Source organism: Cervus canadensis, chromosome 8, assembly GCF_019320065.1.
Source record: "Cervus canadensis isolate Bull #8, Minnesota chromosome 8, ASM1932006v1, whole genome shotgun sequence".
Lineage (NCBI taxonomy): Eukaryota > Metazoa > Chordata > Mammalia > Artiodactyla > Cervidae > Cervus > Cervus canadensis.
The window spans coordinates 85858625-85871727 of NC_057393.1; the positions used below are offsets into that span (position 1 = coordinate 85858625).

Sequence of the window (13103 nt, forward strand, 5' to 3'; positions counted from 1 at the left end):
GGGCCCTGGGTGCCACCCAGATACTCCTGTGAAGGTGACCACAATGATGGCGAAAAAGTGAAGTCACTCAGTCATGTCCGACTCTTTGCAACCCCGTGGACTGTAGCCTACCAGGCTGCTCTGTCCATGGGATTCCCCAGGCAAGAATACTGGGATGGATTGCCATTTCATTCTCCAGGGGATCTTCCTGGCCCAGGGATCAAACCTGGTTCTCCTGCATTGCAGGCAGATGCTTTACCCTCTGAGCCACCAGGGAAGCCCCACAGTGATGGTGCTGTTACCCATTTGTCTAGCGCCAACAGCCTGCAGGGCAGATTGGAGATTGGATGTATCACCCACCCAAAGGCCTTACAGTCGAAGCAGCCTTAGGTGTCCCTAGGGACATTTCCAACTCCGTTTACGTCAGAAGGGAAAATAAATATCCCCAGACAACTGTCTTCTGTTCTTCTCTTCCTTTCTCTTTGATAATGGAAAATGTCGGGGGGCGTGGGGGCCACTTGGGGACAAAGACCACAGACCCCAAGTCTATCCCATAGGGCTGGGCTTGTCCTTGAAACTGTGTCAACTGGAGATCCCATTGCAAACAGACCCCTCTTCACTTCCAGGCAAGGCCTGTAATGGGCTCTAGCTTCCTCCTGGGTCCTTGGTGCTTCCAGCGCCATCAGATTCAGGCTGAAGACAAGTTGAGTCTTTCCCCAAACAGCTTTGGGGAAACCTGTCCTTTCCCACTGGGAAACGGAAGTGGCACAGACCTGCCTGTCCACTAGGATCCTGCCCAGTGTCTGGCCTCCTACAGGTTAGGCTACACCCCTCCCAGCCTGGCCTAACCCTGGGTGAGCTGGCCTTGGCTGACCAGCCTGGCCTTAGCCAGCCTCCTGGTTGGGCTCGGCCTCTGTCGAGGAGGCAGGGAGCCTGAGGAACCAGAAGGTTAAGCAACAGCTTCCCAAGGGCAAATTCCTGTCCAGTGCCTGGTATCTGGGTTCTGAGCCAAACATGGGCGGCTCTGTTTCTGCTGATCTCTGAGGGTGACTGCACACTGCTTACTGCTTCTCTTGGCTTACCTGCATATTCCTTCCCAGAAGAGGGAGGGTAGTCAAGGGGCCTGAAAGTTGCCGGCCCAGACCCAGGTCTCATATGCAAATACTCCAACTCTCAGAAGATAGTAAGGCCTTTTAGAGTCAAGCCAGAGTCCTGTTAGCATTTCCTCTGAAACCAGCTTAGTTGTCTTGGCCAGGGTGTGTTTAATACCTCAAATGGGCAAGTGCTGGAATCAAGATTGCTGGGAGAAATATCAACAACCTCAGATATGCAGATGATGCCACTCTAACCTCTTGATGTCGGTGAAAGAAGAGAGTTAAAAAGCTGGCTTGAAATCCAACATTGAAAAAACTAAGATTGTGGCATCCAGTCCCACGATGTGACATGACTTAATGTCAAATAGAAGGGGCAAACGTGGAAGCAGTGACAGATTTTATTTTCATGGGCTCCCAAATCACTGTGGATGGTGACTGCAGCCATGAAATTAAAAGACGTTTGCTCCTTGGAAGGAAGGCTATAACAAACCTAGACGGCATATTATAGATCAGAGATGTCACTTTGCTGACAAAGGTCCATATAGTCAAACCTATGGTTTTTCCAGTAGTCATGTACAGATGTGAGAGTTGGACCATAAAGAAAGCTGAGTGCCAAAGAATTGATACTTTCAAATTGTGGTGCTGGAGAAGACTCTTGAGAGTCCCTTGGACAGGAAGATCAAACCAGTCAATTCACGACTAAAGGAAATCAGTCATGAATATTCATTAGAAGGACTGATGCTGAAGCTGAAACTCCAATACTTTGGCTACCTGATGCAAAGAGCTGACATTGGAAAAGACTCAGATGCTGGGAAAGATTGAAGGGAAAATGAGAGCCGCAGAGGATGAGATGGTTAGATAGAATCACCGACTCAATGGACATGAATTCGAGCAAACTCCGGAAGATAGTGAAGGATGGATGGGGAAGCCTGGCATACTGCAGTCCATGAGGTCGCTAAGAGTCGGACACGACTTAGCGACTGAACAACAAAAACAACCAGTGCTTGACATCAGAGTAGTTAGTAGTGTCAGTGGGCCAAGGCATGGTGTAAGGTTTGAGGCCAGAATCTCTCATGAGCAGACTAGAGACTTCTTTGTCGTGGTGGCAGCTTTGCTTAGCTTCACCCCTCATTCCTCAGGTCACTCCCTGAGAGTTGGACCCAATTACTTTTGCACATGAGTTAGAACTGTATGAAAGAGAGTCTGAATTTCTCGCTCCCTTCTCTAAGTACGATTGATGGCAGAGGCTGCAGCGAGCTGCTGTGGTTCTCTCGTGGGCTAGGAACTGAGAAGCTAGGGAAAACCTGTGCTGGCTCCAGTGTTTACCTGGGATTCTAGAACCAGCCAGGGACAAACCCAGCACAATGAGCAGCACATTAGGTTCCTTCTAGCCACGTTGTTTGAGGATGTGCACAGAGCCTGGCAAGGCTGCAGACGTGGGGGATGAGGAAGGGAAGTGGCTTGTCTACGCTCTCGTGGTGACTCAGTAACAAGACAATTTAAGAGAATCCAGGAGCTTTGACTAACCGGCTACTCAGTCATGACCCTGCCCTGCTGAAGGAAGTAGAAAGGACGGGAACTGGTCAGTCAACAGCATTCAGGTGCCAAGTCGTGAACACACTGCGGGGAGGAGACCGGTGACAGAAAGTGACTGGAAGACACAGGAATCCCTAAAAGTATGTGGGTGGAGAAGAGAGTGCCCACATGCCCACACATGTGAAGTCTCTTCAGAAGACTTACAGAGGGGAGGGTGCAGAATAATACTGTCTGATGCTGCAGGCCACACGGAGCTGGGGACCCGTGGCTGATGGTGATGATGGGTTATGAGTACCCATGAGGATGAGGGGAGGGAGAAGGGGTGATGGCAGGACAAGCCGGGTGACTTGGGGAGTCACTGGGTCGCCTCCAGCCCTAGCCCCGGGTGACTTAGCGAGAAAGTGCTGAGCTAGGGTTCTGGAAGGGGAAGTCTGTCCAGGAGAAAGGCGGGACTCGGCCTGGCTGGGGCCCAGCGTGAATGAGGGGTGTGTGGGGACAGCGGGCAGACAGGCAGGCCTGGGGCAAAGAGGTTGGGGTAGGGGTTACCAACAGACATGGTAGAAAAGAAACAAAGAATGTCTGGCCAGCATCCTCATTATTTTTTGGTTTTATGGGAAACATGGTGAAACTCTTTCTTAAAAGTGGCCATTATAGAGGGTGGGAGTAGGAGAGAAACCACAGTGATTTCTTTCTTTCTTTCTTTTTTTTCAGGATCGAAAAAATGTTCTCCGCAAACTAAACAAAGTTAGATTGAGAAATGCAGCACGGTACCATGGGGGCCTGGTTCGGCCCTGACCCGATGCCCGCAGGCGCCGGCCTCAGACGCTCAGAGCAGCCTGGGGAGAGAGGGGACACTTTGACTTTTCAAGATCTAAGAGTTATGGTTCCCTTTTGGCAAAATGCTTTTTGTCCTGTGATAACACTTGAGTCCTTTGTGGTAGCACCGATTGTGGCCTTGGCAGCCCAGGTGAGTGGGTGCCCCTCCCCCAGGCCTTAGCTGCCGTGGGATGGACTCCTCCTGAGACCCAGGGACGGCACTGATGCCCTTGTATTCACTGGCCTCGGGGTGGGGGGCTGCTGTGTGACCTGAAAGGTGACTTCCCTGGGAAGACAGGGCTTCTTTGGTGACACTAGTAGTAAGGAACCCGCCTGCAATGCAAGAAACATAAGAGACACGGGTTCAGTCCCTGGGCTGGGAAGATCCCCTGGAGGAGGGCATGGCAACCCACTCCAGTATTCTTGCCTGCAGAATCCCATGGACAGAGGAGCCTGACAGGCTGCAGTCCATGGGGTCGAAAAGAGTTGGACACAAGTGAAGTGACTTAGGAGGCACGCACTGGGATGACAGACCTGTAACATCATTAAAGAAACATAGGGATCCCAGAATGACAAGACTGAACTCTGCCTTCAAAACAGAACAGGAGGAAAAATGGCTGCTGGGGACCTAGACGGCCTTGCTGAGATGAATTCTTGGGTGATTTGATTCAATGAAGCCACTCATTTCAAAACTGCCTCTTTGTTGTTTTTTTTTTTAAACAAAAAAGTAGGAGTCATTCAACCTTTTTCGGCAGATTGAAGTGATTTTTAAGTGAATACAGCAAGCAGCCCCACCCACACCCTCCTCTGTCAGGAATGAAGCATCTATGATGGAAAATAAACCTTCAGCCTGGGGAAAAATTTTACTGCAACAGCTCCATTGCACGTTGTGGGGTCATATTTTTATTGATGTGAAATTCTTGCTCTCTACCGTCCGATTTTTGTTAACTACTGAATCTAAATCTTGTCTGGTCTTGTGCTTGCAAACCCCTGTAATTAGCATGATATCCTAGATTGTTTTTAAATTGAAGTGGCCGGTTTCTGTGTCTTACGCGTGCAGTTAGAGGCCCCGGGGGCGAGATTTTATCTGGGGCTCTCCCGGGACCCCTCTCTTCCATGCCCTGCCTGGAGACTGAGCATCAAAACCTCCCGTGGAAACCTGGGTCAAGAGTTCAGGAACTGGGAGGCTGGCACAGGCAAGGGGGTGCCGGGCGATGTCAAGCACCCTCTCTGGGACTTGCAAGTTGCCACAGGGTGGGTGGCATATCCCCCACACCCTCCCTCTGCTGGCTGTGCATGGTGGGGATGGGTTCCATCCGCAGTGGGGGGGCTTCGTTATCTCACACAAGGGTCAGGGACTGTCTACAGGGCTTGAACCCTTCAAGTGTGGGAAGGAGACGCCCAGATTTGGATCCTGGCTTGGCCAGTCCTGGCGCAGATATCCAGCCTCTCTGCTGGGTAAAGGCTGAATCCCGGCACCCGCCAGCACAGCTTTTTCCACGCAGCCTAGATGAGACAATGAGAAAAACCAGAGAGATAAAGAGAACTTCCGCTCAATCCTAGCTTCTGTCATCTCAATAGAGGAGGGCATGGCAACCCACTCCAGTATTTTTGCCTGGAGAATCCTATGGACGGAGAAGCCCTACAGTTCATGGGGTCAAAGAGTCAGACGTGATTAAAGCGACTTAACACACAAACATGTGACCATCCCACCAAAGGGTCCCTCCCACCCACCCCACGCCACCATACCAAATGGATCAATGACATAGGGCAGCTTCTTTTAAATCTCACCCCCAGGGCTTCTAATTGCACATGTAAGACACAGAAACCTGGCCACTTCAATTTAAAAGAAGGCTTGCAGCTTCTTAAAGACCAGGGTCAAGTCCATATAAAGGCCTTCAGTTATTTACCTTCAGAGACCAATGGTTTATTTCAAATTGTAGTCTATTCATTGATAGCTTTTCCTGAATGGTCTCCAAAAGCTCTCTGCAAAAACGATTTACAGAGTGGCTGACCAGTGTGCTGGTCCACACACTGAAGAAAGGATCATGTAGCTAAGAACTGCCAAACAGAAGAGAAATGTTATCAACGAGGCAAGAGGTGCACAGTTAGCGGGATTAGGGACCAGGAGTGGGAGGGCACATAGCTGCTGGTATCGAGAAGGTTCTTGCCTGAAGAATCTTCTCAACTATCTTTCCTTGCCCACAGCTAAATAGTAGCTTCTACCTTAAATCCAGGTCACAGTCATTAGCTACCAGCATGGTCGGCATTAGATACTCAACGAGTATGGATCACTTTAAGATTTGCTTGAAAGTGAAAAGAGGAATTATTTAACAAATGATGTTGGAACCATTGGCTAGCCATTTGGAAAAAAAAGTTTAGAATTTCCCTGGTGGTCCAGTGGTTAAGAGTCCCAGCTCCCAATTCAGGGAGTACAGGTTTGACTCCTGCTGGAGGAACTAAGATCCTGCATGCCACTCATGTAGCCAAAATATAAAATAAGTAAATAGATATAAACTTAATCTGATTCTTACCTTACTTGCCACTCCCAGTAAATTATATGTGGATAAAAACTTCAAAGATAAAATTTGAAACCACAAATTTAAAAACCATGGGTGTATTTATTGCTCATCTCTGTTTGGAGTAGTCCTTTTTAGCAAGGAAGCCATAGATTAAAAAATCATAAGTTTCATACCATAAAAGAAAACATAACTGTGTGACAAAAAGTACCTTAAAAATGACAAAACTGAAAATATTTGCAACATATATGAGAAACATAATTTCTTTAAATTACAAAGAGCTCACACAAATCAATAAAGAAAAAGCAGAATAACAATAGAAAATAAGGCAAAGGATATGAATGGACAGTTAAAAAGTAATGCAAATGTCTGATAAAAAATTTCACTGGAAACTGCAGGATACCATTTTTCACCTAATTGTCAGGAATTGTAAAGTTTTATTATAATTAGTGTCTGGGAAGAAGATATGTGGACAAGTAGGCATTTGCAAATATAAATGTAAGAACAGTCAACTGGTGGTCATTTGCCCAATATTAAGATTCTTCTAAGAGCAATTGAGTAATATCAATCATGATTTTTAAAGTCTATAACCTTTGATCCAAGAACTTCACTGCCTGAATTTAGCCTACAGTTACACTGGCAAAATTATGCCAAGATATATAGAACAAGGATGTCCATGAGAGCATTGTTTGGAACAGCAGAAAGTTGGAATCCAATTAAAGGTCTATCAATGTGACTGACTAGAAAATGGAACTCTAAGAAACAGTTTTTGTGTTTTTTGAAAAAAAAAAAAAAATGTTAACAGGGTCTTCAGGTCATGAGACAAAGGATATGTGAGTCTATTTTTATTTTTGTCTGCATAGCATGTGGGATCTTAGTTCCCCAACCAGGGATCAAACCCATGCCCCCTGCATTAGTAGTGCAGAGTCTTAACCACTGGACCACCAGAGAAGTCGAAGAAGCAGTTTTTAAAAAGGTTGAAAGGTGATTGGTAGAGCTAGATATAGAGGACCTTTGATTTTTTAATGAGTAGGAAAGGAAAGCAAGACTCTGGGCAAGGTATTTAGGAATATCTATTTTGAAATTGTGTACCTTACTAGCCAAAACTTTTGAACACATTCACTAACATATTTGTTGATTGATTTATACATATGTGAACTGGTCCATAAATAGCATAGAAAAGTGAATTCAAGTGAAACATAAGATCTAAAATCTTTTCAGCTATGCTGAATTGTTTTAAGGACCATCCGCCTTACATGTATGAACTTAAGCCACATGAGTGACGTCAGTATGTCACCTGGCAATCTTAAAATATATCTGCAAATTCTTTGACACTCCTTCCACTGGTTTGTGTGATCTATGCCCTGTTCCCTTCAAATGGGGCAGACCTTTGCCCTTGTTTTGGCCACCAGGGTATGGCAGAAATGACAGTGTGGGATTCTGAGTCTAGATGATAAAACACTAGTGCCTGGTTTGTTTTTAGTTTTCTGGGATGCAAAACCAAGAAAAGGGAAAGGATTGGCCAACACTGATGTTGATACTTGTGCGGAGCTTTAGACTTTGTTTAGACAGCACTTCCGCTGCTATGAATAGTAGTTGCAGAAGTGATGAACACAGCACAGACAGACATGCTGTACTTGGAGAATTAGAATTAGAACCAGGAAAGGCTGGATAATATTTGCTCTTGTACAAGGAGTAAAACCATAGTGTTCCATGTGATTAATCATTGCATGGACTTACATCATTGCCGGTACCCATTTATGCCGTTTGTCAGAAAAAACTGGGACCTGATGTCTTCTTTCCTCAGCTCCCCTCCCTTCTTCCCTCCCTCACTTTCCTTCTTCCCTCCTTTCTTTCTATCTCTTCTTCCTACCTTCTCTTAATATTTTTAACCCCCTGCTACATACCAGACTCTGTAAGATGAGTACCTCACATTTAATGTACACACCTATTAATTCCACATGTCTCTGTTTTTTTTACTGTAACCAGGGATTTACTTCTAGTCATAAAAAATGGCTTACCTTAGATTTCTTGCCATATATCTCTTTCTCTTTATAAGACTTCATATGTTCTACAGTAAGCTTAAATTCATGTTTTATTATGAGAAAGTGAAAATGAAGTCTTTCTAAATACCTGCCCAAAATACAGTTAACTAACAAGATGACTATTCACTCTTCAATCTGTGGTCCATTGAGATGATAGACAGGTGGATGGCTGGCTGGCTGGCTGGTTGGAATGATGGATGGATGAAAGGATGATGGGTGGATGGATAGATAGGTGATAGATGAACAGTTCCCACATACTCACACTTGATGTAACAGGAGGAAGGGAAGTAGTCAGGATAAAATAGTGGTTTCAGCACTATGTCTGATTATCATAGTATTCACTTCAAACTGGAGAGGCTTGTCAAATGAATCAGCCAGAAGAAAACAAGAGCTGTCTCAACCCTGTCTTTCAAATCAATGTCCATTTTGAGTATTGTCTCTTTTTAAAGAACATGGAGCTCATTTGGACATTTTGCATATTGGCTAGCATTCTATGGCCGTGTAGGAGATGTTACAAGCTAAACAGTGTCCCCCCGCCCTTCCTCAAATGTATAAAGTCCTAACCTTGGAATGTGACTGTACTTGGAGATGAAGTTTTAAAAGAGGAAGTTAAAATGAATTCATCTGGGTGGGCTCTAATCCAATATGACTAGAGTCCTCATAATAAGAAGAAATTAAGACACAGACCTGTACCGAGGAAACCAATTGGACACAGAGTGGAGATAGCTGTCTACAAAAGCAGGAAGAGAAGCTTCAGGAGGAACCAACTCTACTGACACCTTGACCTTAAACTTCTAGCCTCTAGAATTATGAGTAAATTTCTTCTGTTTAAGCTGCTTAGTCTGTGGTATTTTTTTATGGCAGCCCTAACAAGCTAATACAGTAGATATCGTTTTTAAATCAACTTTGGTTCAGTTTGTCTAAAAACAAGGACAGAGTCAGCAATATTTACATTCAGAAAGGTAGGTAGCATGGTGTGGTGTTTTACGCTTACTTGGTCTAGGCCTGGGTTCAATTTTTCCATCACTTACTAGCAATGTGGCCTTGGACAAGTGACCTAATCTTTTTGTGCCTCTGTTTACATACATGTAAGCTAAGTTAATATGATAACAATTTAATAAGTTATATGCAGAGTACATCATGCGAAGTGCCAGGATGGATAAATCGCAAGCTGGACTCAAGATTGCTGGGAGAAATGTCAACAACCTCAGACATGCAGATGATACCACTCTAATGACAGAAAATGAAGAGGAACTAAAGAGCCTCTTTATGAGGATGAAAGAAGAGAGTGGAAAAGCTGGCTTAAAACTCAGCATTAAAAAAACTAAGATCATGGTATGTGGTCCCATCACTCCATGACAATAGATGGGGGGAAAGTGGAAATAGTGGCAGATTTTATTTTCTTGGGCTCCAAAATCACTGTAGACTGTGACTGCAGCCATGAAATTAAAAGATGCTTGCTCCTTGGAAGAAAACCTATGACAAACCTAGACAGCATATTAAAAAGCAGAGACATCACTTTGCTGACAAAGGTCCGTATAGTCAAAGCTATGGCTTTTCCAGTAGTCATGTACAGATGTGAGAGTTAGACCATAGAAAAGGCTGAGCATCAAAAAATTGATGCTTTCAAATTGTGGTGCTGGAGAAGACTCTTGAGATTCCCTTGGACAGCAAGATCAAATCAGTCAATTCTAAAGGAAATCAACCCTGAATATTCATTGGAAGGACTGATGACGGAAGCTCCAATACTTTGGCTACCTGATGTGAAGAGCTGACTCACAGGAAAAGATCCTGATGCTGGGAAAGATTGAAGGCAAGAGGAGAAGGCGATGACAGAAGATGAGATGGTTGGATGGCATCACCAACTCAATGGACATGAATTTGAGCAAACTCAGGGAGACAGTGAAGGACAGGGAATCCTGGCATGCTGCAGTCCATGGAGTCCCAAAGAGTCGGACATGACTTAGTGACTAAACAACAACAACCTCACAAAATTGCTATGAAAATTAAATGAATTTGTGTCTTAAACACTTTGAAGAGCACTTAACACATTGAGTCTGATACATAATATGAAATAAAGAGGTTGGAGAGCATGATGAAATCAAGTTTATTAAATCCTTTTAAATTTTAGCATATTTTTTAAAAAATTCTAACTATAGAGGATTTTTTAAAAGTATATTTCTTTATTTGTTTTGGCTGCACCTGGTCTTAGTTACAGCATGTGGGATCTAGTTCCCCAACCAGTGGTCAAACCTGGGCCCCCTGCACTGGGAACACAGAGTCTTAGCCACTGGACCACCCGGGAAGTTCCTATAGAAGCTTCTTGATACAGGGAGGAAATAGCTGTTAGCAGCGTTCTGAGTTTTCAACTGTGTGCTGAGTTTGGGTTTATGTTATGATGAACATCTAACATCAATGAACATGCTCTGAGGATGACAAGAGTAACTCCCAGTCATCTTAACAACAGTGGTTGTGAATCATTTCCGGTGAGTATTTTAACATTTGCCAAAGATTGGAAAATGTCTGGCTTTCCCACCAACGTTCATTGCAATGGGAACTATGAAAGAGAGTCGAACATGTGTGCTGAAAATGTTCGCAGGTGCTATTTGCACATGACTTGCCACAAAACTGCTGTAAACACGACTTCATTTCTATTGGTAAAACTTTAACTCAAGATAAACTTGCTGACTGCAAAGGGTATCACGAGACTGTGCTGTGCGTGATAGCTAATATAAACAGTGGGGGCAGCGGAGGCCTTCCAGGGTCCAGGGACCAGTGTGGATCTTTCTGGAAGGCCAGTCATTCACCATCTGCTCTAGGTTCCAAATTGCACTGGAGGAAACAGGTCAAAGTGGAAAATCAGAAGCATCGCATAGTTGAATGTGACAGTGTTTGGTGGCCAACTGCTCCCAACCCACTTTTGGGACTTTTCATACTCATTCCAGCTTCTTCCAGGAAATCTTGAAGGACTGGCAATTGTCTCGATTACACTTTTGAACCAACAGAACGTAAACAGAAACAGCTGGTCATGGACATGCATCTTATAAACCAACTGAGAAAAAAAGAAAGTGTTTCCAATCAGGCGATAGTGCCTGAGACAGATTTTTGACAATATTAATTATCTGTGATCAAACACCACCTTTGATATATTGAGAAGTTTTATGAGCATAAAGATCACTGAAGGAGTTTTGAAATATTTTCCTCTCATGTCAGTTCAACCCACAGAGCTATTAAAATTTTCACAATTTCAGGGCATTGAAGAAATATATTATCTGAATAGAAGCATTTGAATAACTGCTAAGCAGTCTCATACAGGGCTTCCCTGATAGCTCAGTTGGTAAAGAATCCGCCTGCAATGCAGGAGACCCTCGTTGGATTCCTGGGTCGGGAAGATCTGCTGGAGAAGGGATAGGCTACCCACTCCAGTATTCTTGGCCTTCCCTGGTGGCTCAGCTGGTAAAGAATCCGCCTGCAATGGGGGCGACCTGGGTGCGATCACTGGGTTGGGAAGATCCTCTGGAGAAGGGAAAGGCTACCCTCTCCAGTATTCTGGCCTGAAGAATCCCATGGACTATACAGAGAGTCGCAGAGAGTTGGACACGACTGAGCAACTTTCACTTCACTTCAGTCTCATGCAACTGACAGGGATGGAAGTAGGTAGATCAATAATACTTTACATGTTTTTTATTTACTTAGAACTGAGTCATTGCCTCACCTCAATTATGCAGAAAATAGTTTAGAAACAAGGAATTTTTTTTAATTAGAACAAAACTTGAAAAATGTTTTTCTTATACATATATTTGCTCATAGGAGAAATAATTCTTAGGCTCAGACTCAAAAAGTAAAGTTTATTGTATACACAGCTGTTATTGTGATCTTCTCACTTTCATGCCCAGTGCACTTTAGAAATAGAAAATTAGAAGTAGGGGAAGGCCTTGCTATAGACACACATGCTAATGAGAAGAAACTGCTGACACCCTAAAGGGGGGAAGTAGAGAAGTTAAAAAGCAGACTGAAGAATTCAAAAAGGCCCAGGAATATGGAGACTTGCTGTGGGCCCACAAATATCCCCGTCTCTCTCAATTGCCTAAGCACATGATTTTATTATACAATAACATTAGAATTGGTTCTTATTATGATGACATCAAGGGGTTTCCCGGGTGACTCAGTGGTTGAAGAAGCCGTCTGCAATGCAGGAAATACAGGAGACTCGGGTTCAATCCCTGGGTGGGGAAGATCCCCTGGAGGAGGGTATGGCAAACCACTCCAGCATTCTTGCCTGGAGAATCCCAGGGACAGAGGAGCCTGGCGGGTTACAGTCCATGGGGGTCTCAAAGAGTCAGACATGACAGCAACTGAGCATGCACAGGTGCTTGATGACATCAAGACCACAAAAGAAAAAAAGGTGTTAAACACAGTCTCCCAGACTTTTTTCAGAAAACAAGAGAGGTTGAATTACAGTTTAGCAACTTTCTTATCCAGAATGTCTTTTCTTCTTTCCTCCCTCCCTTCCTTTCTTTTTTCTTCTCGTTTTCTTTCTTTCTTTCTTTTTCTTTCTTTTTTTTTTTTTTTTTGGTGCTTCAAAGTATAAATTTTCAATGGCCTAGAACTCCACTCTCCAGAATGGCTACTTTCTCAAAGAAAGCTCAGATTTTATTACATATTATGTGATTAGTATTAGTTCACATCCTTTAAGAGTTATAGTTTTTTCCATTTCTGGACAGCTGAAATACTGTTAAAGATACTGCTACTCAAAAGGAGCAGAAACAAACCCAAGCAACAAAAAATACAGATAGGGGGCAGACAGCAGAATGAACGTTACATTGCCAGGGCAGTAGGAGGAGAAAGAGGGTTAGCTTAAGGAAAAAACCAAACTTCACTGTTCTATTGATTTTTACTTTTAACCCCACTCACAGACAGACCATGAAACGTTTTCTCTCAACTGATGAAAAACTGAAAGAAAAACCCAAGTCTCCTCTTCGTATAGAGTTCCCCGACAGCTCAGATGGTAAAGCGTCTGCCTGCAGTTCGGGAGACCTGGGTTCGATCCCTGGGTTGGGAAGATCCTCTGGAGAAGGAAATGGCACCCCACTCCAGTACTCTTGCCTGGAAAA

At 44.1% G+C, this 13103-nt stretch overlaps 1 long non-coding RNA gene across 1 annotated transcript; it reads left to right on the forward strand.

Moving 5' to 3' along the window:
* Positions 1 to 2620: 2620 nt before the first annotated feature.
* On the forward strand, positions 2621 to 4218 carry LOC122446597. The gene is made up of 3 exons (XR_006270933.1): positions 2621 to 2749; positions 3321 to 3576; positions 3859 to 4218. It is a non-coding gene; the product is annotated as an uncharacterized LOC122446597 (long non-coding RNA).
* The last annotated feature ends 8885 nt before the right edge of the window (positions 4219 to 13103 follow it).